The following is a 25,949-nucleotide window of genomic DNA, read 5'->3' on the forward strand; positions in this document are numbered from 1 at the left end:
TGATGCTGTGGTGATGCGATAGATAGATAGAGTGAGGGTGATAGATAGATAGATAGAGCCAAGGCGATAGATAGATAGATAGACGGAGGGCGGTAGATAGACAGACAGATAGAGTGAGGGTGATAGATAGACAGACAGATAGAGTGAGGGCGATAGATAAGACAGACAGACAGACAGACAGATAGATAGATAGATAGATAGATAGATAGATAGATAGATAGATAGATAGATAGATAGATAGATAGATAGATAGATAGATAGATAGATAGATAGATAGATAGATAGATAGTCAGAGTGAGGGCAATAGATTGATAGATAGACAGATAGATAGAGTCAGGGTCTCCCAGTTCACGGTTTCCAGAAAGTAAGTCAATCAATCAATCAAAGACATTTATAGAGCGCACTACCTACCCATAGGGTCTCAAGGCGCTTAGGGGGGGGGTGCCGTTACCGCTCGAACAGCCAGGTCTTGAGCTTCTTCCTGAAGGAGAGGTGGTCTTGGGTCAGGCGCAGGTCGGCCGGGAGGGAGTTCCAGGTCTTGGCGGCCAGGTAGGAGAAGGACCTTCCTCCTGTTGTGGCTCTACGGATGCGTGGGACGGCGGCGAGGGCGTGGCTGGCAGATCGGAGGTGGCGTTTGGGAGCGTAGAAGTTGATTCGGTTGTTGAGGTAGCTCGGGCCTAGATCGTGAAGGGCTTTGTGTGCGTGGGTGAGGAGCCGGAAGGTGATTCTTTTGTTGACGGGGAGCCAGTGCAGGTCTCTCAGGTGTCCGGAGATGTGGCTGTTACGTGGGATGTCGAGGATGAGTCTGGCTGAGGCGTTCTGGATCCGCTGGAGTCTCTTCTGGAGCTTGGCGGTAGTTCCGGCGTAGAGGGCGTTGCCGTAGTCCAGTCGGCTGGTGATGAGGGCCTGGGTGACGGCCTCTGCATTGTACTAGTTTTGATATTACCTTCTCTCTCCCTGCATTTTCACTTTGCCACGGGTTGTAAATATTGCTGCTGGTTTTTGTGTGTTAGTATTGGTGCAATGATTATTATTAGTAGTAGTATAGTCATAGCATCAATGGTAGTAATGCCAGTATTGTATTGATTATCAAGTTTGTCTTGTGTTTGTCTGTAGTGACTGTTTATATATTTTCCCTTGTGTAGTAGCGTAGCAAGGCTGCCATATACCCGGTGGAAGCGAGGACAATGTCCGATGTGACTGCTTGGGGGGGGGGGGGGAATGCTTCAACTATCAGAGTTCGTAAGCCCTTGGGGGCTTTGGGCCCCAATGCAACTGCACCTGCTGCACAATTGTAGCTACGCATCTGTGTAGCGATCCGAAGCCATCGCGAGGTCCACGCTCCATAGGTATGCTAAATAAAATGAAGTCCAACTGTCCTCCATCTTGGAGGAATATTGCTCCATCCAGAGGCATCTTATTATAGGAAGGGAAAGAAGGGATCCATTGAGATCCGTTCCTCTTAGAACAGCTGTGGGAAGTTTGCTGACGGGGAGCGAGCGAGAGCAGAAGGCGAGGAAGAAGAATGGGGGGGTTGAAGATAAAGATGTCTCCGTGCTGCTCGTTTTTGTGTCACGGGCGAGAAATGGGACGGAGAGGGGAAGAGGGGAGATGAAAACATGCAGAGGATTGGGAGGGACTCTCTGAGAGGGTTTCAAGCTGGCGTGTGAGGGTAATGTACCGCTTTGACCATGTCCCAGTGCATGCCGGAAGTAGCCGGTGAGTGCCCGCGCGGTGATGGGACGGAGTTGCATAGATGAATTACATCTCTCTGCTAGTGCTACTCCCCCGTTTATGCACCTCTCCCACCTCATTAACGTAAAGTGCTGCGCTGCATGGCTGGATCCTCGGGGCAGGAGAGACGCAACGATCGGGGCAAGCTGCAATGTGAGTGAACCAAAAAAAACAAGCATTGGCGTTTCGCAAAATAAAATCGCCCACGAAATGAAAATAAAAAAAAACGCGAGTGATTACGCGCATAGCTGTGTATGTGAAGTAGTGTGCATATAGTGCGTGTGTGTGTAGTATATGTTGATGCACAGATGGTTTGTGAGATTGGTGTGTGTGTGTGCGTGGTGTGTATGTGCGTATTTCTCTATTGTTTACTGTTGTCAGTGGCCGCAGGCTGTCAAGCGCTGGTGAAGCTTCACGCTTCAAGAGCCTGGTGGGGGAGCGGGGGAGCCAGCGAGTGGGAGAGAGGAAAGGAACATATGGGGATGGGGTGTGAGTAAGGGGGAGCAGAAGCCTTTGATGGTGGTGTGCCAGACCAGGCGCGCACCTGGGGAAGCTTCATGCTCGAGTGCACAACATGCATTGTAGGAAATCTGCTGGTTCAAGAGACTTTGGTTCACATGTAATAGGTTCGAGTTTAAATACTCGACCTAACAAGAGTCTTTGGTTCAGATGTAATAGGTTCGAGTATAAATACTCGACCTAACAAGCACTGGCGTTGCCAATAGGTCTCGCAGTAGGAAAGTTGGAGCTATTGGTTTTGTAAATGACATTTTATATTTATGTTTTGTGATTTACAATGCCAATACTTTTAACTTTAGCATATGTGACACTTTTAGTATTTGTAATGTCACATGTTTTGTATTGCCTTTACTTAGATGTATTGATATTACAATTAACATTGGCTTTAAATTTTTTTAATTAATTAATAATTAAATAAAAGTGATTGTATTTTTTAATGGCAATAGCTTAAACTTTTGTAAATAACTGTTGTGAAGATTATGTTCATTGACTAAAATCCAAGAACAGAAGTGAAATATTAAAAAAAATTGTGACATTTGCAATAAAGCTTCAAACATTTAGAGAACATATTTGAACCAGTGATGCTGTGGTAGTGCTGAGTGATGCTGTGGTGGTGCTGAGTGATGCTGTGGTGCCCCTGAGTGATGCTGGGGATGGAGCGATAGATAGATAGAGTGCGATAGATAGATAGACAGAGTGAGGGTGATAGATAGATAGACAGAGTGAGGGCGATAGATAGATAGACAGTGAGGGCGATAGAGTGAGGGTGATAGATAAAGTGAGGGCGATAGATAGATAGATTGATAGAGAGTGAGTGCGATAGAGAGATAGAGTGAGGGCAATAGATAGATAGAGTGAGGGGAATAGATAGAGTGAGGGCGACAGATGTGTGTGTTTGTGTGTGTGCGGTTGTGTGTGGTTGTGTGTGTAGTTGTTTGAGTGGTTGTATGTGTGAGTGGTTGTATGTGTGGGTGGTTGTATGTGTGAGTGGTTGTATGTGTGGGTGGTTGTATGTGTGAGTGGTTGTATGTGTGAGTTGTTGTATGTGTGAGTGGTTGTATGTGTGAGTGGTTGTATGTGTGAGTGGTTGTATGCGTGTATGGTGGTGGGGTAGGAAATTAAACAGCAATCGAGTTTTGCATGCGGTGACTGTTGCCATGTTTTCGCCGTGACCTTGTTTATCCCCTTACCACATTTGCCCAGGAGTTTCGTTGGCTGTGCAATTTAAGGATATCCCTGCCTGTCTTAGCCCCTGGTAGCAGGGAGGAGAGTGCGCCGGACCGGTCGCGTGGCCCTGCTATGGACCCCCGTGTTATTCTTCGAGAGCAGCGCTGCTGATTGCCTCAGCAGACGTCCGGGTAATTATCTGCAGGTGGCGTTGCCTAAAGCGCTGCCATTATTATAAAAATATAGACCCATGACAACATATGAAAAAGCCAACACACAGCACGGTACTAATAAAACATAGTTGAAACACACTCACATGCGTGCGAGAGGCAGGCGCTCATGTGGAGAAGCGTCCTCGGTTACAAACACCTCGTGTAACTAACAGCGGCAGCATTTTAAAACATTGTTTGCCCTTTAAAACAAAGAGATTACCACAAACATATGTTTAGTTTAGAAGAAAGTGCCTGTATTTTAGCCCACCTTAACAGTACTACAACAGTGCGCTATAGAAGCCAAAGGAGGGTAGGGCTGGGGGAGAGTCAATGGCTGCAGCGCTACGCAGCGTGAACCCAAACAGCCCATGAACATTATAAACGCACCAAAGAAGACGCAGCCTTGGTTGCAAACACCTCGTTTGACTAAGGCGAGAGGGGGAGGTGGGGGTGCAACTCTGTGTGGCTTGTGCTCTCCTGGCGCCTCTGGTCTGTTTACTGTTAACACATGGAATTCCAAACCAATCATTAAGCCAGATGGCTCCGTCTATGTTGTGCACCACTGGCGCCTTTTGTCTGTTTCCAGCAGAGAGGAAGGAGCTGGAGAAGCAAGAAGCACGCACTCCCTATACAGCCGACTGTGAAATTGTAGGCACAGTTAGTATGCAAGATCTGCAATTGCTAAATGTAAACACATTTTATGAAACGTAAGAAGAGATGTCCACATGTTTAGGGCTATAAAAAAATGCATCCATTGGCTGAGGGGAGGTGAACTGTTAATGGAGTAATGAAGTGGGAATGAGGTCAATTTATTAATTTTATTTTGCACCCCATGTACCTGGTTCTGTTTGTTCTTTCTTTACTTCCGGATTATTTATTTTTTTAAATCAGAGACGATGCTGGAAAGAATGATAGAGGGAATGCTGCAGAGAGTTGTTTAGAAAAGAAAGATATAAATATTGAGGAGATGGACAGGAGGGTAACATTCTAATGATTGATGCAAGTCTTTCTGTGGCAAGCCTGTCACTTTTAGCCAGTCCTTCGTCCTACATCATTTGGCAAGCTGGGATTTATGAGAAGTTACTTTAAAATGAGCGGCCGGGAAACTGAAAGTACGGCCGGCCACCGGCCAGCCATGAATAATTAGGGGAGGAGAAGCCGCAGACCGCACGCTGGGAGAAGCCCTTTGATGTGGTGGCGGCCGTGAAAAAATGCAATTTGGAGGGAGGGAGGGAGGCTGATGCCCGTGCTTGTTTGGTCACGTGATTCACGTGAACCGCACCCAAAAGCCCTTGGTTTGACGAGCATTTTGAGCACTTGAATTCTCTCCATTTTCCATTCCTTCGGAATGGAAAAGGCGAGACCTAAAAAGCACTTTTGCTGAAGTAAAACGTTGTACTTATCACTCCAAGTGGCACTCGCCATCTTAGATTAGTAAATAAAAATGAATTAAATAATGGCACCCGCAGAATTCATACGCATACGAATGCGTGGTGAGCATGCATGCGTACATTTCATCACATATAAGTTTGCCAGCAGCATTATGATGCATAAACGCTCATGTCATTGCAACTTTTTTCTTTTTTCTTGCAGCTGTTGCAAAGCATTGTTAAATACACTGGAAAACCCTATAGATTAAGAAAGCAAGACCTATTTCCTTTGTCAATGATTGTTTTTGTTTGCAGTTTGGATTCTGTGTGGTTCTGGTAAATATACGTTTTTTTCTTGTACCGAATTTTAATGTAACTGGTGAATTAGTTGAACAAGAAAAGAGATGCATTATACACATTTTTATGTCTGAGATGCATAATACACCTTTTTAAGTCTTTAATAAAACTGAGTTTCTGCCACTAACTAGTTATAAATATAAACATTATACCTGTGTATTGAGCCAGACCATGAATTGTTGGAAAATTATTAAAATCTGCATTAGGTTTCTTTTCAGAAGTGTGTCTAAAAAGGAGGACTTCAATGCTAAATAGGTTCAATAATATGCTGTACATTTAAATTGTTTAGCTCCATTAAAAATATTCGTGAGTAGTAGAATCTTACCAACCACCCTTAAAGAAGGTCAGTCTCCCGCTGCATTGGCCCATTTATTTAAAAAATGAATGGTATCAAAACATTGCTCGAGGTTGAGTTAAGCCTCCACTACAACTCTGGCAAGTGGTTGTCTTTAATTAGCTGCCAACTGTGGGCACACATGACTCTGATACCTGATATCTTGGGTCCAGTTCGTGCTATATAAAATTCTATAAAAAAAATGGAAGGATCTGACCCAGTGCTTAAATTATACAGGTGGGGAATCTGAACGTATTTGTATTTATCAGCCTCTAACCCACAACAAAAGAGAGAAAACTGGGAAAACGGTGACAGTGAAAGAAATTAAAAAGAACTTGGAAGAGTGAGATAAACACATGGGAATGGGTGGAATCAAAGATAGGTAACTCTAGTGCTTGGCAACCACAGCACTCTTCAGTGGTGGGTTCCTAAAAAAATTGGTGCTCTATTTATTTATTTGTTTGCTTGTTTATTTATATATGTATTTATGTTTGGCACAGCCCAACGGAGCGGCAGCAATGCTCAATGTTGGCATAGATACCACCCTCATATCTCTAGTGATGTTTGGTGCAAAATTCTATTGCGAGATGGCGACCTTAGGCATCTGATCGAGTAAATATTGCTGGGCCTGGCGGTTTCACGGGCGAGATAAGGCAGCAGGTGCAACTTGCCATCAAATTACAACAAGGAGGCCGGGAGTTAATTAATGTATTAGTTGTTAAATCTGTTCTGTTTATTTCTGCCTTTCAGCAGTGCATTATTCTGATAGTATTGGATAGCAAATACTACCTCCACAATCTAGAAGAAACCCGCAGTATAAGCAGCAGCAGCCAGCACAGGTAAGCGCGGCGGGGATTTGAGGCTGGGCAGGGCGCGGCAGGGGGGAAGCAGACAGACGATGGAATAGGTATGATTTATATATTTAATTATACCTATTCCGTCGTATGTCAAGTTCCCCCCTCTCATCCCGATCCCAACCACCACCCCAAGGCGTTTACCTGTACCAGCCACTGCTGACTATAAACCCATCAATGAAGTGAGAGATCCAACATTTCAGTATGTGAAATATGGATTGTAGTAGTGAATATCGAGCCCAAGAAAATCCATATACAAAATATCGCAAAAAATATTGAAAGGTAAGTGCATATAGGGAAGTATAGATGTACTACTCCTAACACCACAACTACGTACCTTGAAGATATATATATACAGGGCCCCAGCTAGGCATGGGCAGTAGGGGCAGCTACCCAGGGCTTCACTCTTAGCCCACCAGCATGGGCCCCTCGCCAGTGCAACAAACCACTAAACCTCTTTTGCCCCTGTCGATCCCATTGAAGAAAGGTGTGTGTTGCAATTGGGCTTACCCTTGGACTTTCGGGGATGGGGTGGGGAGGCCTAGGGCAGGGGAACCCTTCATCTTGTGCTAGTTGCAAGAAGGCCTAATTGCAGGTGTGTCCTGCAATTAGGCCTCCTGCCTGGCTGCCCATTCAGAGACACTGTGGGACACCCATTGTCAGCACTTTACCCTCTGCACAGTTTTAACTCTCAGACCCCAAGCTATTCTAACACCTTCAGCCCAATATGAGATGTGAAAGAGATGCTTGTAGGTGGCAGAGAGGGGAGCTGCAGCCCAGGAGGAGTCTACACAAAGCAGCTTGAAGGTGTCATTTATGTAAATTAGAGGGGCCTCGCACATTCCACTTCGCCCGGTGCCCAAAAAATCCTAGAACTGGCCATGTATATAGATATATATCACACAAAGCTCCACATATGTGCATTTAAGAATAGAAAGTATATACTTACTTACATTTCTATATTTTGGATTCAATATTCATTAAATTCAAAAACATCTTTATTCGATTCATAGAGTCATAAAAGAACAAGCAATACTATACTATAATTACATGATTTCACTCCAGTACAATAGTCCTTGAGGAAGTGATTTAAGAAATGTGTGGATCAGATTTACTAATATGCGGGCGCCATGATAACTTAGAGTCTAGGGTCACCCCCAAATAAGCAAAAGTATTGACCCTCTCTATCAGTGCACCATTCAACATTATATCCTTCTTAAAACGTTTGTGTGACCTGATGGACGTGTATTTTGTTTTTGTGGGATTTACTTCCAAACCTTTTTGTTTACAATACACATCAAGCTTATTCATGAGGTTTTTCAACCCCCCTTGGGGTCTGTGCGAGCAGGATGGTATCATCTGCAAATGTCAAGGCACATACATGAGAACCACCTAGCTTTGGGGAGTCGTGATTGGTGTCCAGTAGGAAATCAACCATGTCATTAACGTAGAGGAGAAACAGGGTAGGCGCCAGGACACAGCCCTGGCGCACCCCTCTCTTACCGGTATTTCCTCTGTTAGTTCCCCACCCAATCCTCTGCGCACTTTTGTAAAATTATCTTCATGTAATTTAATGAGTTGTACCAATATATTTTATGGGGGACCCCTTATTTAACGGATTTACCCACAGCAGATCTCTTGGAATTGAATCAAAAGCGGCCTTTAAGACGATAAAGGCCACATACAAATTACTGGATCTTAATTTGGTGTATTTCCAGGCAATTGTTAGAAGCCTGAACACCTGATCTATGGTGCTCGTTCTTTTTCTGAACCCTGCCTGGCACGGGGACAGTATATCATTATCGACTAGCCAATCATTTAGATTGTTCAATATCTGCTTTGAATAGACCTTTTGGGTAATATCTATCAAACTGATAGGTCTATAATTGGCGGGATCGTCCCTACTACCATTTTTATATATAGGGACGATCTCTGCACCCTTCCATGCTGTGGGGATGGGCTGTCCTCTGCTGATTGCATGGCACAATAAGGTAATATACGGTGCCCATACCTCAGGATCATGTCTTAAGAGGGCTCCCGGAATGTTATCTGGGCCAGACACTTTAGACAGCTTAATGGCGGCTATGGCCTGCTTGGTGTCTAATATACTAAAGTATAGTGGTTCGATCTCATTAGACATTATCAACTCTTTAATTATGCTTAAATTCTCGCTTGATGGGACACCCGGGCATGCATATACGTGGGAAAAGTGGCTAAACCATGTTTTGGGATCTAAATGGTTATCCTGGGCTGGTTTGCTTGTCTTATTGACATTTGCAATAACCCGCCAAAAAAGTGAGTGATCTACTGTCCTTGCTGCAGCCAACAAGTCTTCCCAACTGGTGTCCTCTCAGTTTCTACTTGCTACTTTTAGTATCTGGTTGTAGCATTTCCTTTCTTGCCTAATTTTGGTCGGTTCTTTCAGCTCTAGGGCCTTAATTAGGTTCTTCTTTGCTTCTCTGCAAGCTTCAATAAAACAGGGATTGGCCAGTGTCAGCTTATCATTGGTAGAAGGTGTATCTCTCACTGCTCTAGTCAGGTGGGGTTTGTTTTTTTCCACTAATGTTGCGTGGATTCGGGTGATTGGGATAGGATTCAAATTCTCACTAAAGATAAAGGAAGAGAAAAGGTCGCTAAAAATGTTGTAAATGGAAGTAAGGGGTTCAAGTTTCCCTAATATAAATGGCCATCTAACTCCCCTTCTATTATTAAACAGTATGGGCTGTAGAACCTGCAAACCTGAGCTAGGTTGGTGCTGGGTGCAATATTTTGTCCCTATTATCTGCATGCCTCTACATTCTGGATTATATATTCAGGGTGCACGCTGAAATATGGTTTTACGAGTAAATAAAGAACGCCTTGATAGCACTTTCGTATCTTTTTCCATAGAGATATATTTCATGATTGCAGTTGTTGCAAACCTTTTAACAAATGTCCCTCCCTGAGAGAGCAATCAATCATCTCTTTCGAGTTTTTGCTTTTTATGTTCCAAGGCTGAGAATCTACAATACGTTTGCTTTGCTGTTAGTAAACAATGCTTGTTTTACGTTGGCGCAGTAAGCTAAAATAGGTGCTTCGATGATAGCCAGACGTGCAGCGCCCATTTAGACCACTGTTTTTGTATTATCCACAAAAAAGGAAGGGCTGTGGCAAGAAATGAATGTTCTTTATAAATGTATTTGAACGTGTAGTCACTAATGTTTTTCGTCCCTTGGTGGTGTTTTGCGGGTTTATTGCAATTACATCAGTGCTTGAAATGGAAAAATAGAAGTGCAGGTACTCTGTACCAGAGTACCTGCTTGTTTTTAAGAAGTGCTGGTACTCTCCAATTAAAAGTATTACATTTTTCTTGAGAAGGGCAGGTACTCCCTCTTTCAATATAAAAAAGTGCTGGTACCCAATACCGAATAGTACCAGTCCATTTAAAGCACTGATGAACATACATATGGTGATATGGAGCTAACATTCCTACCATTTTGATCTATCCTATAGGAACATGTCAATACTTTATGAGAAATATGCATATACGCAAGTAAAGGGCGCAATTTTTATGCAACCCATGATCTTTGTTATCAATAGTGCAGCTGGTGCATTGGCACCGCTGCCCAAGAATATGAGCGGGCCACTCCACCCAGATTGTAGTGTTTCTTTACAGCCCAGCTGGAATTTTTTAACCCCCTCACTGCGGTGGCTATTCCGCCGCAGTGCGAAGGGGGCGGGGCAGCCGCGCGGCGGGCGCATGCTGGTGACAGAACCGCTCCGTCACCAGCCGTGGTTGCGCTGTGCTCATGACGGAGCGGTTCCGTCACAGCCCGCTTGACCCTGTGCCTCATGGGAACAGTCCAGCCTGAACTAAGAAGCCAGATCCTCCCTGGACCAGAAACAAGCATCCTTGGACCGGATTCAGAGTATCACCCCTCATCAGCCAGGATAGCTTGAACCCAGTAGCACAGTGAGCTCGGGACCCACGTCTGGGCATACCCGGCACACTTAGGGCAAGGAAGCAAAAGACACACAATTGATGGACGGAATTCATAAAAAATCAAAACATTCACCCCCACTCAAGAGTTCTGGGTTAAAACCATCATTCTTTTGTTAACCATGCCACCCCAGGTTAGACCTGGCCATAAGCAAATCAGTCTTGCCCCTGTGCCTTATGAGAACAGTCCAGCACGAACTGCCAAGCCAGGTCCTCCCTGGACTGGAAACAAGCATCCTAGGACCAGTTTTGGGGGTTTACCCCACATCAGCCAGGATAGCGTGAATCCAGTGGCACAGTGAACTCAGGACACACGTCTGGACATTTCTGGGCTGGACTGTTCCTATTGGGCACAGGATCAAGACTGATTGGCATATGGCTGGTTTTAAACTGAAATGGCTTGGGGAGCAAAAAGAGATGGATTTCGGCCCAGATCTCTCTACTGGGGTGAATGTATGACATTGTTTTGCATTCTGTCCATCAATTGTTCTTTTTGCATTTGTCACCCCGAGTGGGACGGGTATGCCTAGACGTGGGTCCCGTACTCTCCGTGCCACTGGAGTCAAGCTATCCTGGCTGATGAGGGGTGAAACCAATCCTAGGATGCTTGTTTCTACTGCAGGGAGGACCTGGCCTGGCAGTTCGGGCTGGACTGTTCCCGTTGGGTGCAGGGTCAAGACTGATTTGCACATGGCTGGGTTGAAACTGGAATGGCATGGGGAGCAAAGAATCAAAGGATTTAGGCCTAGATCTCTGTATTGGGGTGAATGTATGATATTGTTCTGCATTCTGTACATCAATTGTTCTTTTTGCATTTGTCACCCTTAGTGGGACGGGTATGCCCAGACTTGGGTCCTGTGCTCTCCATGCCACTGGAGTAAAGCTATCCTGGCTGATGAGGGGTGAAACCCCAAAACCGGTCCTAGGATGCTTGTTTCCAGTCCAGGGAGGACCTGACCTGCCGGTTCGGGCTGGACTGTTCCCATTGGGCGCATGATCGAGACTGATTTGCATATGGCTAGGTTCAAACTGGAATGGCATGGGGAGCAAAAAAACAATGGATTTAAGCCCAGATATCTGTACTGAGGGGAATGTATGACATTGTTCTGCATTTTGTCCATCAATTGTTCTTTTTGCAGTTTGAAACAGCAGCATATTATAACTCATAGTGAAGTCAGTCACTGGTTGAAATGGGCAATTGAAGCAAAAATGGAGGGTGCAGTTCCTAAAGGGGGTTTGAGGTGGAAATGAGAAAAGACAAAGTTTTTGTCATGTTGCCCTCACACAACCCGAAAGGTGTCATGCTTCATCATAGGGCCTTCCTCCTCATCCGGCCGGCGCTGCAATGCTCGACGGGCTCACCGTTTCCGGGGCTCTTTGTCGGAGATATTTTTAGGAAGCCGTTGGGTGTGTGCAGGTATGGGACCGTGGGGAGTTGTGTGCAAATGGGTAGTGATTTAAAATAGGTCAGGGTCAGTCCTATACTCAATAGTTTTAATAGTGGAAGTAGATCCTGCCTAGCTAAAAAGAATTGATGCCCTATGGGAATATTATGTTCCAAGCGGGCAGTCTCTAAAGTGGGGTCGACATGTTTCGTGCCAGGGTGTTCAGTAAGAATCGGTTGGCACTTCTTCAGGACCTATGTGAAGTGTGGTGCACAACTATAGACAGGCTCTAAATATTATAATGGACAGCCTGCAGTGGGGCCCTAGTAGTCCTAAACTGGGAAAATTAGCAACCCTTCAGTATAGAGACTACGGCCGGACGGGGTTGAAAGGGAGCACAATGTTGCTCCACTCAGAAGGGTCGCTGTGGGATTCGGAGCGAGGATATGCTCACCAGCAAGTTGCCGCCACCCTTCTGAGTGGAGCAACATCGTGCTCCCTTTCAACCCCATTTAGGATGCGGTCGGTCAAACCACTGAGCCTAGGGACCAACCAACAGCTTCCGACGGGCTCAAGGTGCCAGTTGGGCGGTTGGTCCGATCGCATTCCCCACAATAGAGTGGGGATTACAATCCACCTTTCCGCCAGCCATTTCACGTTGGCTCTTTCGACGTGCAAAGGCTGGTAGAAAAGCTTTTTGGGGGCTACTGGTAATGATCCTGTCCCCCGTGGCCCTCCGTTAATGGCCCTGGCTAAACATCCCTGCATCGTGTGGCAGGCACCCCACTGAGCCTGCCACAAGGTGCAGGGATGTTTAAAAACATGTCTCTTTGCATTGGGGCTTGTGCTGCGGCCCATTTTGGGGTCACAGCACAAGCTTCAAAATAAAGAGGCATGTTTCCGACCGCCTCCACGGCAGTCAGATCCAAATTTGGTGGGTGGGACCACAAACTACCTATCGGTTGGTCCCGTTCCCGCAATGATGGCAGTCGGACACTCGCCCAACCGCCCTCATAATTGGCCCCATAATTTCAGGAAAATCAAAAGGTATTGGGTAAAATAATTCTAAAAAGCCATTTGTTCTGTCATTGGCCGCCAACCTCTTGAATTTGGGAAGGAAAGAAAGAAAAACAAAAGGAAAAAAAGAAAGAAAGCAAGAAGGAAAGAAAGGAGTCAAGAAATAAAGTAAAAAAGGCAATACAGATCAAAGAAGAATGAAAGGATAGAAGGCAAGAAAGGAGAACAAAAGGAAGGAAAGAGGGCAAGAAAAAAAAGAAGGCAAGAAAGAAGGAAATAAAGATGAAAATAAAGGATATAAATAAAGAAAAAAGAAAAGACAGAAAGGAAGAAGGTAAGCAATCATAAAAGGAAAAAGCAGGATAGCAAGAAAGAAGGAATGAAAGAAGGAAGGAAGGATAGAATAAATGAAAGAAATCAATATAGAGGGGAAAAGAAACAGAAAGGAAAGATGGAAGGAAAGAAAGGAGAGAAGTACAGAAAGAAATACGGAAGTAAAGAATGTAGGAAATATAAAAGGAAAGATAGGAGCCAAAAAGAATGAAAGTAAGAAATAAAGAAAGAAAGAAAGGAAGAAGAATGGAAAGAAAGAAGAAAGGAAAGAAAGAGAAAGATGGCACAAAGAAAAGAAAGAAGAAAGAAAGAAATCGAGAAAGAAATAAGGAAAGAAAGAAAAAATGAAGAAAATAATCTATGAAAGAAGGAAAAAGAAGAATATAAAGGAAGAAGATAAGAAATAATGATAAAAAAGAAGGAAAGAACAAAAGAAAGGAAAGGATGAGAGAAAAAGAAAGAAATAACAAAAGAAAGAAAATGGAAAGAAAGAAGATAATAGACAGGAAGGAAAGAAAGAAGGAAGCAAAGAAACAAAGAAACAAAGAAAGAGTATAAGGAAAGAAAGAAGAGAGAATGAAGGAAAATATAAAAAAGAGTGTTACGAGTGCTGCAAATTAAACACTATATAGACTGACGTTTTTCCTGGACAAAGTTTATTGAAGAACCATTGGTGAAATTGAGTCCAGAATAAATGTGTTCTGAAGAATTGTCCATTCACATGTATAATATTGAAGCTTTCGTTTGTGTACTGCATGCATAATAAAAAGAGGATACTTAATACAGATCTGTTTCAAATGGACTCAATGAAATAGACACAAACTCCGAAATGCCAGGAGACAGATAAAACAAAGGACACACTAAAAGGAATTTGCAACAGCATTGGCAGGAGAAATGAAGTGATAAAGTTAGGAATGTGTTCCCGGCTCGTGAGCAAGTGTCTTTCCTGTTTGAACGGTGGCAGCAGCAGCGGGAGGTGCGTGTGACGAGCAGAGAGGTGTACTGCCCGCGTGCAACTACCCAGGGGGGAACCTAATACGGAAGCAACACTGACTGCTGCGGGGATCAACTGAAGCTTATTAAGGCTCGGTTGCAGTAGTTACAAATACATAACCTTGAAATATCTGGAGGAAACAAGCTTATACGCATACAGACAGTGTTGTGAATACCAATGCTCTTGGAAGTGTGACTGGTATCTTGAAGAAATATTGCTATAAAATATGCCCTGACAAAGTCCACAGAGATGGACGAAACGTGCTGGCTGGTTTGTAAGGATTTTTGTGAAGATTAAAGAATACCCTGGACACAAATTGACTCGATTAACTACATCTTTTCGGAAATCACTTTATGGTGGTGCATTTCACATTTGCGAAATGTTTGGAATGTGGCCTCTGCTACCATCTCGTAGGAACGTCCTGCTTTCAATGTAGGCTCTATACAAAATGGCAGCACCAAAGGTATTGTACATTAATAACAAAAACGCTGGCACTGGCAGATGTTCTCATTGGGAAAGGGCAAAGTACAGTCACTCAAAAGGAAGTTAATAGGTGACTGAATTAGGGTGACCTATTGCCCCATGCTGTATGTTGGAGAGGGCAGGAGCAAAATGTGAATTACGCAACAACAGGCCAATGGAAGTAGGGAGGTGGCTGAAAGCCTCTTTACATAAGCATATTATACATATCATTTTAGTAAAATCAAAAGGTCTTGGTTAACCCAGACCTAAAAAGTAGATTTGACAATGACTTACATTAAACTCACTAAATTGATTACCAGAGTGTGCATGCAAGAAAATTCAAGCTCTTTAATGATATGTTTATTTTTGTAGAAGAAATTCCACATTTATTACACCTTACCTAATACCATGAAATCTTGTTGATCATAGGTACCTTATCTCATTTACTGCATATTTTGAATTTCTTTCACCACAGATAAGGATACAGTTTGGTTCCTAATGTTTAATTCTACCTTTATTTGTTAACGATTAACGCACAGGAAAGTTACAATGGCAGATATAGATAATAATATTAAGAAGGAAGTTCATTCATTTGAAGCACAGGGGACATGGCCACCCACATTGATGTGTAGACATGCATTTCATCAGCTCCAGAGCTGCTTGTAATCCTGACTCAATATCCAAGTGTGCTTCTACAGTTCCAGTGATTCCCTCCTAATGATCATGGGGTGATTCTGCATAGTCTGATACATAATTTATTGAGTCGTCCGCCAGGGCTTGTGGCTTTAATTTGTAGACTTTCCTAAGAGGTTGATCAGTGACATATGGCCCAATCCACTTTCAGGAAATGAGACTTTCTCTCACTACCCTGTCGACCATCTTATCCATACTGGGCCACCAACAGCTATATCTCACCAATCTTTCCATAGAAGACATGCCTGGATGACCCTAATGCGCAAGTTTAAGAATTTCATCTTGCATAGACTTCGGAGGCACACATTAACCATCTTTGAAAATTAAGGGCTAGATGTAGGTGGCTAAATACCGGTCAGTAAAGCCGAAATTCGGTAAGATTCGGCTGTACTGATCGGTATTTAGCCCTGTGCGATGCATGTATTACCGAATGCCATCGGTAATAACAAATCGTTAAATCCAAGGGAAACAGTTACCGATTCCTTATTTACCGATCGGTGAACACCGAAACAAAAAATACGAATCGGTAAATAAGGAATCTGTAAAAAATCGGAATTGCGATGTAGCAAAATTCGGTAATACCGAATTTGTCCAAAATCGGTATTAAAACAAATCGTTAGTTACCACTGATCCAGAACATGTGGTATTCAGGTGCAGTGCATAAAAACAGCCCCAAAATGCAACAGTGTGAACACAATGGGGGCCCTCTATGTCATAGCAAGGTGGCCATGTTTGAGAGCAGCAGGAGTGAGGTTTTAGAGACGGGCAGAGGGTGTGTACAGACTGCATGTCACACTGTTCCAATTGCCTGAGCCAGAAATCCATGACAGGTACAGGCTACACCCACACACCATCCTTGACCTGATACGGGACCTGGAACCATATCTTGAGCATCAGACAAGGGCTCACACAATACCCACCCATGTACAGGTGCTCTGTTGCCTGCACCTCCTGGCATCAGGAAGTTACCAGGGTGTGATAGCCACAGCAGATGGTGTGTCACAGAGCTGCCTATCCCATTTTTTCAACACCTTCCTGGATGCCATGATGGACAGAATGCATCATTACATAAGCTTCCCCAGCACACATGCGGAGCTGCAAAAGATCAAGCTGGATTTCTACCAAAAGGCACAGTTCCCACACATAATAGGTTGCATCGATAAGACCCACATACCAATCTGCCCACCAGCAGCTACAGAATACATTTACCGCAACAGCAAATCCACTTACTCCATCAATGTACAGGTGATATGTGATGCAAACTTCATCATCACTGACATTGTTGCTAAATTCCCAGGGAGTACCCACAACTCCTACATATTCAGGGACAGTGGGATTTATACACGTCTGGCTGCTGGTGAATTCGGAGAAGCATACCTACTAGGTAAATTAATGTGACACACCCTGATGTATATCTTAGATTCACCTATTGGTGACACAAAATAATGGCACTTTCTTTTACATTTAGGTGACAGCGTATATGCCCTCCGGTCTTTCCTACTAACCCCATATCTCAACCTATCCACCCCAAGGGAGAGGAGATACAATCTGGTACATAAGAGCACACGCAACGTTGTGGGGCGCACCTCTGGACTGCTAAAAAGCAGGTTCCATTGCCTCCACAAAAGTGGAGGTGCACGTCAGTACCGCCCCATCATCTGCTGCAAAATAATAGCAATATGTGCAATGCTATATAACATTGCCACAAAGAAAGGAACAGCAGTGAAACTAACTGACTCAGGACGAGGGCGAGGACAATTCACAGCCAGAGCCCAGCACAGCTGGTGTGGCAGCAGCACCGGATGGGAGACACAGACGGGCTAAGATAACTCGCAACTATTTCTGAGTGAGTAAGGAAACATAGCCATTTACTGTCTTTGTGTAATGGTGTTTAATAAGCACACCATCAAGATCAAAACCAGTGTCCATACAGACACGGGTTACGTCACCCATCACATGAGTCCCAAATCCTAGTTGGCTCTATTTCCTGCACACACAAGCTGCACTGCCACGTTCCATGGCCCCACTGTCTGAACTGCCAGTATGTCCCTGGGCATCGCTGTGGCATTCGCTGCACCTCCTGGTCTCGGTGGGAGAGGGCGTAATGCTACTATTGCTAGTAGCCTCCTCACTGTCCCCCCCTCTGCCGTAGTGGCCACCTTCTCAGTCTGCAGCAGTTCCAGTGCTGAGGTCATTGTCACCATCCCCCTAGCCACATCCCTACTACAATGTGCCATCTCCTCCTGCATGGCTATTGACCATCTGCACATGAGGGAGGTAGCAGTGGACAGCCGGTTCACTGCCTTGGTATATGCATCAAGTCTCTGCCTCTCCCTGTGCCTAGAAAGGCGGTCCTCCTCCAACTTGCTGCAGAACTGCCTCACACCTGACGCCACGTCACTCATGCCCTCAGACATGGTGTTGTTCATTGCACTGATTCCCTTATCTATTCTGTGCATGTGCGCATTCATGTGTGACATCTCCCTATGCATGACCGCATCGCTCTCCATTGCAGGCGCTGGACCTTCAGCATGTTGCCTTCCAGCCCAGCAAACACACTGTCACCTTGCTCCGACATTTTAGGACTGGCTGGCCTTGCCCTGCGGAGTCTGGAGGATGTGTGGGCGCGCTCTGATGGAATCTCAGACCTTTCCATGTTGCCGTCCTCAGCCACTGGTGACTGTTGGCCTCCTGTGCCCTCCTCCTCCGACACCTCCATCTGCTGGAGGGTGGCCACGGCATGCCTCCTGCCTGACTGTGGTGGTGGTGGTGGTGGTGTTGATTGTGGCAGTGGGGATGGAGTTGGTGGTGATGGCGGCGTTGTCTGGAGCTGTGTTGATGGTGGGGATGGAGAAGTTGGTGGCGGTGCAGTGGTTGCGTGCTTTACAGATGACTGCTCCTCCTCCTGTTCTCTCCCCTCTGGGCTGGGTGCCTTCCCTCTCCTCCCCTCTGCTGCACTGCGAGATGTCTTACCTGTAATGACAGAATGTAGATATACTCACTTATCTACCAGCATTTGCATTGCGTTAAACACTATGCCTGCCAATCACACTGACTGTCCTCTGCTTGCTAATTGCTGTCACATGCTTTTGAGGTTGCTAGACTGACTGTTCTGAGCATGTGTTTCCTGAGACTACATCTTCCACGATGCATTGCAGGGTATGTGTAAAACATGGACTGGAGTGGGAGTCCCTATGCCTCTCTGGGGATTGGGGTTAGGGAGGGGGAAGCACAGTATGCTGGGCATACATATTACCTTGTTTTCTGGCAGCTCTGGCAGAGCTGTCTGCATCTCCTACGCCCCTCACACTCTCCGGCTGGAGGGTGGAGTCTACCATGAGTTCCAGTGCTGTTGGTGCAGGTGCTCTGCTCCTCCCTCCAACAGTTTTGCTGGCCTGCTTCTGCCTCTCCTCCAATCTTGCCTTCGCCATCTTCCTCAGGTCATTCCACCTTTTCTTAATGTCCTCAATGGTGCTCTGGGTGACCCCGATGGCATTTATTTTGCTCTGGATACCAAGCCAGATCTGTCCCTTCTGAGACTCTGGCACACGGAGGGACTGCTTACCAAAAAGCTTTTCATGGTCCTTGCTGAAGTTTTCGATGAGGATCTTCGGCTCCGTTTCACTAAGCTTCATCTTCCTTTTTCCTTCTGCTACCTCCTTCTCTCTCTCCTGGTTTGCCATTTTCCAAGGTTTGTTGTTAGGTCGAGGACCGTCGCACTGCATAGCAGTGGGCAGAACCCGAGATTTAATGTTTCTTAGAGGGGGCTTGGAACCCGGCCCTCTTCTCCATTGGCTGGCTTCCTAAACGGAGGCCAACCATTATTTATTTATTTATTTTTTATTTATTTATTTAATGCCATTTATAGAGCGCGTACAATTACCCTTAGGCGTCTCGGCGCTGAAATTGCATTAAGGTTTCACCCTGGACAGGAAATGCGGAGATGAAAATCACTGATTGAGCAGCCAAGTCTTCAGGTTTTTTCTGAACTGCAGAAGGGTGGGACTGGTTCTTATGTGGATAGGCAGGGTGTTCCAGAGTCTGGGGGCCGCAATTGAAAAGCGGCGATCGCCCCAGGAAGCTGTACGACTGCGTTGTATCACCAGTTGATTAAGGGAGGTAGATCTGAGCGTTCTCGGGGGATTGTAGGGGATCAGTTGCTCTCTAAGGAATCTGGGTCCTAGTTCCTGGAGCGATTTAAAGATAATACACAGCGCTTTAAATTTGACCCGGTTGTGAATGGACAACCAGTGGAATTGTTTAAGCGTGTCCGAGATGGGTGCAAATCTAGGTTTTTTTTAAAGCACTCGGGCGGCGGCATTCTGCACTGTCTGTAGTTTTTTAATGACTCTGTTCTGGGCATTGAGCAGCAGACCGTTCCAGTAGTCCAATGAAGACAACACTAGTGAAGAAACCAGTGTTTTTGCTGCTGATTCTGGCAAGTAAGGAGTGATTTTCCTTACCATTCGCAACTTAAAGTGAGCATTGGCAGCCACCTTATTCGCATGGGCCATAAAGTTGAGCTGGTTGTCAAAAGTGACACCCAAGTTTCTAACTTTGGCCGTGGGGCAGGGAGGAATGCCCATGGCCGCTGGCCACCAAGTTGCCGACCAGGCTGGGGAGAGATTGCCGAAGATAACCACCTCCGTTTTATCGGAATTAAGTTTCAGGCAATTTCTTGCCATCCACTCACCTATGGCAATCATCCCATCTTGAAATCTCTCCGCCATTTCCTGTCCGTCTCCCTTTATGGCCAGAACCAACTGGGTGTCGTCGGCGTATGAGGTCAGGCCCATCCCGTATGCTTTGATGACACTGGCGAGGTCCGACACATATATATTAAATAGTGTCGGACTCAGGGATGAGCCTTGTGGGACCCCACACGGTAACGACAGGTCGGCCGACTGGAAGGGACTGGAAGGGACCCAGTGTAACCGCCTGAGTAAAGGGGTGTCACTCCCTTTAAGCCGCGTCTTTTTCGGATTCTGGGGCGTTTTTTTTCTCTTCTTTCTATTTTCTTTCTCTCCTCTTCCCATTAGCTGAAATTTTACCTTCCAGCCAATGGAAAGAGGAAAGAAAGAAAACACGTCCCCGAATACGAACATGAGGCTGCGTTTCTCCAAGGCATTTCTGCATCGCCTCGGAGAAAGATGGTGGTGTGTTCTAGCTTCGTTGTTAAAACAAGGATGTTAATTTGCCATAACTTGCTAAACTGAGAAAGATGGTGGTGTGTTCTAGCTTCGTTGTTAAAACAAGGATGTTAATTTGCCATAACTTGCTAAACTGAGTGTTCCTTTAACTATTCACCGATTCGATCCAGATAGACAATAGCAAAATGTTCCACTATTGGTGTTATCACCTAGAAACCTCTGGGGCAATGTGTTCGCACAGTAGCTTATCAGTTCAGCAGAGGAGGTGAATTGATGCCTTTGACGCGCGCCAGTTGCTCCTTGATGCCGCACTTCAGAAAGCAGAATTTCCTGAATCGCCATGATATGAGCCTGCTGCAACATGGTCGCCGCTCTGACGAGATAAAATATGTTGAACTACAGCTCCCAGAGGCCCCAGCGAGTGCCCCCCTCTGCGCTTTCAGAGAAGTGGCTCCGCCCCCTGGGCACAGGTAGTGGTGTTTCCAGTGAGAGCAGCAGACAATGCGTGAGTGAGAAGGAGAGATCGAGCAAGACTTACGAACTCCGGCATATATTGAGAGATAGAGGGGGAAAAGCCTCCTGGAGCCGAGGTGAGCGAGGTACAAGGAAGGTAACTAGTGTGGGAGTGTTTGAAACAGTGCGTTGTTTCTCGACCCGGCGTCTGTTCCATTATTCTTCTGTCTCTCCTGCATCTCGTATTCCCTTACTGTCCTTATCGTCCACTTTCTGACGAGCTCCACTTTCTGCCTCAGCGGGTCTCTCAATTACATCTATCTCAAGCTACCTCTTTCAACTCTGTGTACCTCTCTTCCCCTATTCTGAGCTGTGGCAACTGTTATACAATGCTCTTCCTCTCTCCATCTGCTTGTCACAACTGTCACATCTCTCCATTTTGCTGCGCATTTCTCTATCTATCTACCCGTCTTACCCTCGCCCCATCTACCTGTGTCATCTCTCAATATCCCGCCTTTCCCTCTTTCCACATTTCTCAATGTACTCCATTTACAGCGGAGTAAATGACACCCCCAGACACCCATGCTCTCTTCGTCTGCACTGCGAGCTGAGAGCTACACAAATGCTGTCAAAGTTGTTCGTGTCATTTAAATTGTTACTGCATTAGTTTTGTATATCGTATGTGTGTATTCACGCTGTTGTGCGTTGTCCACGCATGTAATAAAATAAAAATATAGATACACTGCTAATGGTGTCGCGTTTAGGCGATTCCATTTCTCTTCTTAAGACAGTACCGCATTTTGTTCGAACAAGGGAAAATTCACGGTTGCAGTCAGCGTGAAGGAATGATGTTCTTGGATACTATAACTGTTTTAAGGGAGAGTCCCAGCAGGTGTTCTTGATGCCCTCGGGTGCTGGATAATAAGTGCCACTGCCATTGAATTCGTTTGGGGGAGGGGGCATCAGCTGAACGGAAATACAGTGCCACGGTACCGGTTGTTTTATTCGAAGGACTAAAGTATGATGGCAACAGATTTTGCAACACATGGTATGGGTAAAGTAGCATGGCATTGCTCTTGGTAGACTGATACCGGGTATAGCAGCTTGCATCGCCTTTTGGATCGGACCTTTGTAATGTTACTGATCACTGGGAGGCAAAGACCACCATGTATATAAACAAGTGCCTCTGTCTCGGTGTGGAATAAGTGCAGACGAATAATAGTGGTGGTGAGTGTGGCAGGGGTAGTGCCTAGCGGTGGGAGATCAGTGGTGCGATAGAGGAGTAAAGTACTGAGCATGGGAGCAGGAATGTGGGACATTGTAAGATAGCCCTGGCTACCGCAGGACGAAGATATGCACAGAGGGATGGTATCAGATTTGGGTGAGTAATTCAGCGACAGTGCCGGTTGCCATGGACTGAGATGAAGACAGAGTTTTAGAAAGAGTGTATCATGTATCGGGTGACATTAGTTGCTAGAAGCTTAATTATGATTGCAGAAAAGGAATATAGGAGGAGTAATATTTGAATGGCATTGCCCATTTAAGAGTAAAGGTGAGGGGTGGTAAGATGCACTGCCTTTTGATAAGTTAAGGAGGCGTACAAAGGATGATACCAAGAACAAGGTTCCAACTACAAAGGAACCTAAGGGTGCAACACAACCCAAATCTTTGCCAAAGACCCCCATATACAATACAATCTGTCTGTGTGTGTGCGTGGCTCTGTCTGTGTGTGTGTGTGTGGCTCTGTCTGTGTGTGTGTGTGTGGCTCTGTCTGTGTGTGTGTGCGTGGCTCTGTCTATGTGTGTGTGTGCGTGGCTCTGTCTGTGTGTGTGTGCGCGGCTCTGTCTGTGTGTGTGTGCGCGGCTCTGTCTGTGTGTGGCTCTGTGTCAGCGAATACTCTCTATTGCTCACCTATTGCCATTGTAAATGACAATACCATTTATTTATGTTTAAAAAAAAGGAAAAAAAATGTCATAAGCAATGCCAATAGCTCTACCTTTAATAATGCAGAGACCATTGCATTGTAAATGCTTGTTTTTTTTGGGTGAAAATGAGAGGCTGTGTTACTGCTGGCTCCTCTGATCAGCTACCTGCCTCGCAGTCAGCTCCAGGTTCAGTGCAGCTGCCTGGGTGTTGCCACTTGCTGTTTGGGAGGTAATTGGGATGCACAGGATTGGCTGATTCATCAAATTCCGAATTTTTAAATTACCGATTCGGTATTTACCGATTCGGTAATGGATTCGGTATTTACGAATCGGTATTGGGGTTTCGGAATTATTATTTTTTGATCGATATCTACCGATTCAGTATTTTTTACCTATTTTTACCGATTTGGTAATTTTTACCGAATCTTTACGTACATTGGAGATACCAATTCCTTAATACCGAATCGGTAACATTCGGTATTAAGGAATCGGTTTTCAAGTTTACCTACATCTGGCCCTAAGTCACATTCCACCTCCAATTCACTAAACACTTGCTGAAAAGATTTCACTTCAAGGGGAACCTCTTTTCCTTTTGGCAATCCTTTAAGGATAAATTCCTTCAGTAAGTTCCATCTACCATCTGCAACTCTCCACTCACACCAATCTTCTTCAGAAATGGCAACAAATGGCAACAAATTCTTTAGACACATACTCAATCACTCACAGATGCAATCACCTCAACATCCTCACTCATTTCCATTTTTTCTTCACTCGGACATGGTAGGCGGGAGAGGCAGTCAGCAGTTACATTATACTTGCCTGGAACATACTCCACACTGAAATTATATTCTTGCAGCCTAGATATGAGTCTACCTATTTGGACTGTAGCGTTCCAACCACCTCCAGGTGACAAAATTGACACCAGAGGTTTGTGATCCATCCTAAGAATGAACCTGCTTTCCCATAAAAAAATTGTGGAAGTGCTCAATACCCTACACACACCCCAAAAGTTCCCTCTCAATGACAGAGCAGAGTATCTTCTTTCCATATCGCTGAGGGTACGAGAGGCAAAGGCAACACACCACTCTTCCTTACCACACTTCTGTGATAACACACTGCCCACATCACACAAACTAGCATCAACCGTAACAAGACATAACTTGTTCACACAAAACGGTTTCAATGTAGGAGCCCTCACAATTTCATCTTTGAGTTGTTTGAACGCATCCTGTTGCCTTTGCATCCAAAAGAACTCCGCTTTGTGCCCAGTAAGTTCTCTGAATGGTTCCATTTTTGTGGCAAAGTCTTTGATGAACTTGCTATAATATTCGCATAGCCCAGCAAAAGACAAAAGTTTCTCCTTGTTATCTGGAGCTGGGGCCTTTACAATAGCCTTTACAAGGGATTTTCTGGAACTACATCATCCCCAGAAAAAGTATGTCCTAAATAATCAACTCAATTGCAAAACAATTTGCATTTGTTCTCCTTAAGTGTTTGACCATGCAATTCTAAACGCTTGCAGATTTCCATCACATGTCCCATATGCTGTTCATGATTTGGAGAAAATACAAGTATGTCATCTTTAAAAAACACTTGGCGAAACAATCTGAGTCCTTGAAGATGTGATACATTGCTCTCTGAAAAACTGAAGCCACAGAGGCCAGTCCAAAAAGCATTCTCTTATACTGAAATAACCCTTGGGGTGTAAGGAAAGCAGTGAAATGTTTCGAGTCATCAGTCAAAGCAATCTGTTGGTAGGCTGATAGAAAATACCATCCCCATCACCAAAATTGTAGTATTGAATTTCAGGAAGCGTAGAATATACAAAGGAAAGTTTAATGTGTTTCAGTACAGTACATTCAACCGCTCTGGACAAATACTCCAAAGATCTGCTCAACTCGAATGTAGAATTTCTACACCATGGCAACAGGAGACAGAAGGCACTTTAAACACAAATAACTCTCAGCCAGAGCAATTAAAGAAACAATGTATGATAAGATAGAATACATTTCTAAATGTTTAAAAAAATAACGGCAAACAAATTGGGAAACATTGAGGTGAGTTCCTTTTTCACCTTTTGTTCGTTCAGACAGTTGAACAAAAACATCTGGCCCATCTCACCCTCCACTAGATTTCAAACCTAAAAGAAAATATTGAGGCAGAGCAGATGATGTGGGCAACAATCTAACATGCAACATCAAGCTTGAGGTACCTAAAACTTATGTGTAGTCTCACAGCACCAAAAAGTCCTGACTGCTGAATTAGAATGTGTGTCAGGGATTCTACATTGATCTCAGAACTAGGAGCCCAGACCACAAGTCAAAGAGAATTGAAGATTTGGATTAAGTTGAGATCAGATGGGTAATACACAGCAACTGAATAAAAGAACCAAATAAATAAGGAAGAGAAGAACAAGGTGGGGCACTTCCTAAAATCAGACAAGATGTTCCTGCCATGAGTGTCGAAAAGTATTGCATGCCTAAAGAGTAGTCTCAGAAGAGAGGCCAGAAACAGAAGAGGTACTGTAAAGTGGTTGAACAAGCACACCACCCCCACCCGGGGCCAACTCTGTTGGTGCAATGGTCCATTGATTCTGCTTGTAGAGGAAAGGCCCTTTGGAAGGTTGGGCCCTGGGCAACTGTCTACTCTGTCCATGTCTTTAAATGGCTCTGCAGTTGAGCCAAAGCCGAAACAGTGGTCTGGCCCATCTCTAAGTGCTAAAGAACATACAGCATCTTCAGAATATTTGGTATGTTAATTACACAACAACATGTAAAAACATGTGAGGAATCTCTTGTGAATTAATCGTGATTGTGCAGTATTAATAGTGTGCTGACCAAGTAATATACACTCGAATTCACCTGTGTACACGATATGATACTATTGCTTTTGAAATTATTTTAATATGACCTGTAAGAGTATATTCTCCTGGATAATGATAACTAGGCCTCGGCAAGGCCTTACAGATATTGTGTTTAAAATGAATATCACATTCACTGTTGATTATTTCT

The sequence above is a fragment of the Lissotriton vulgaris genome, chromosome 5, assembly GCF_964263255.1.
Source record: "Lissotriton vulgaris chromosome 5, aLisVul1.2, whole genome shotgun sequence".
In the NCBI taxonomy this organism is placed as follows: domain Eukaryota; kingdom Metazoa; phylum Chordata; class Amphibia; order Caudata; family Salamandridae; genus Lissotriton; species Lissotriton vulgaris.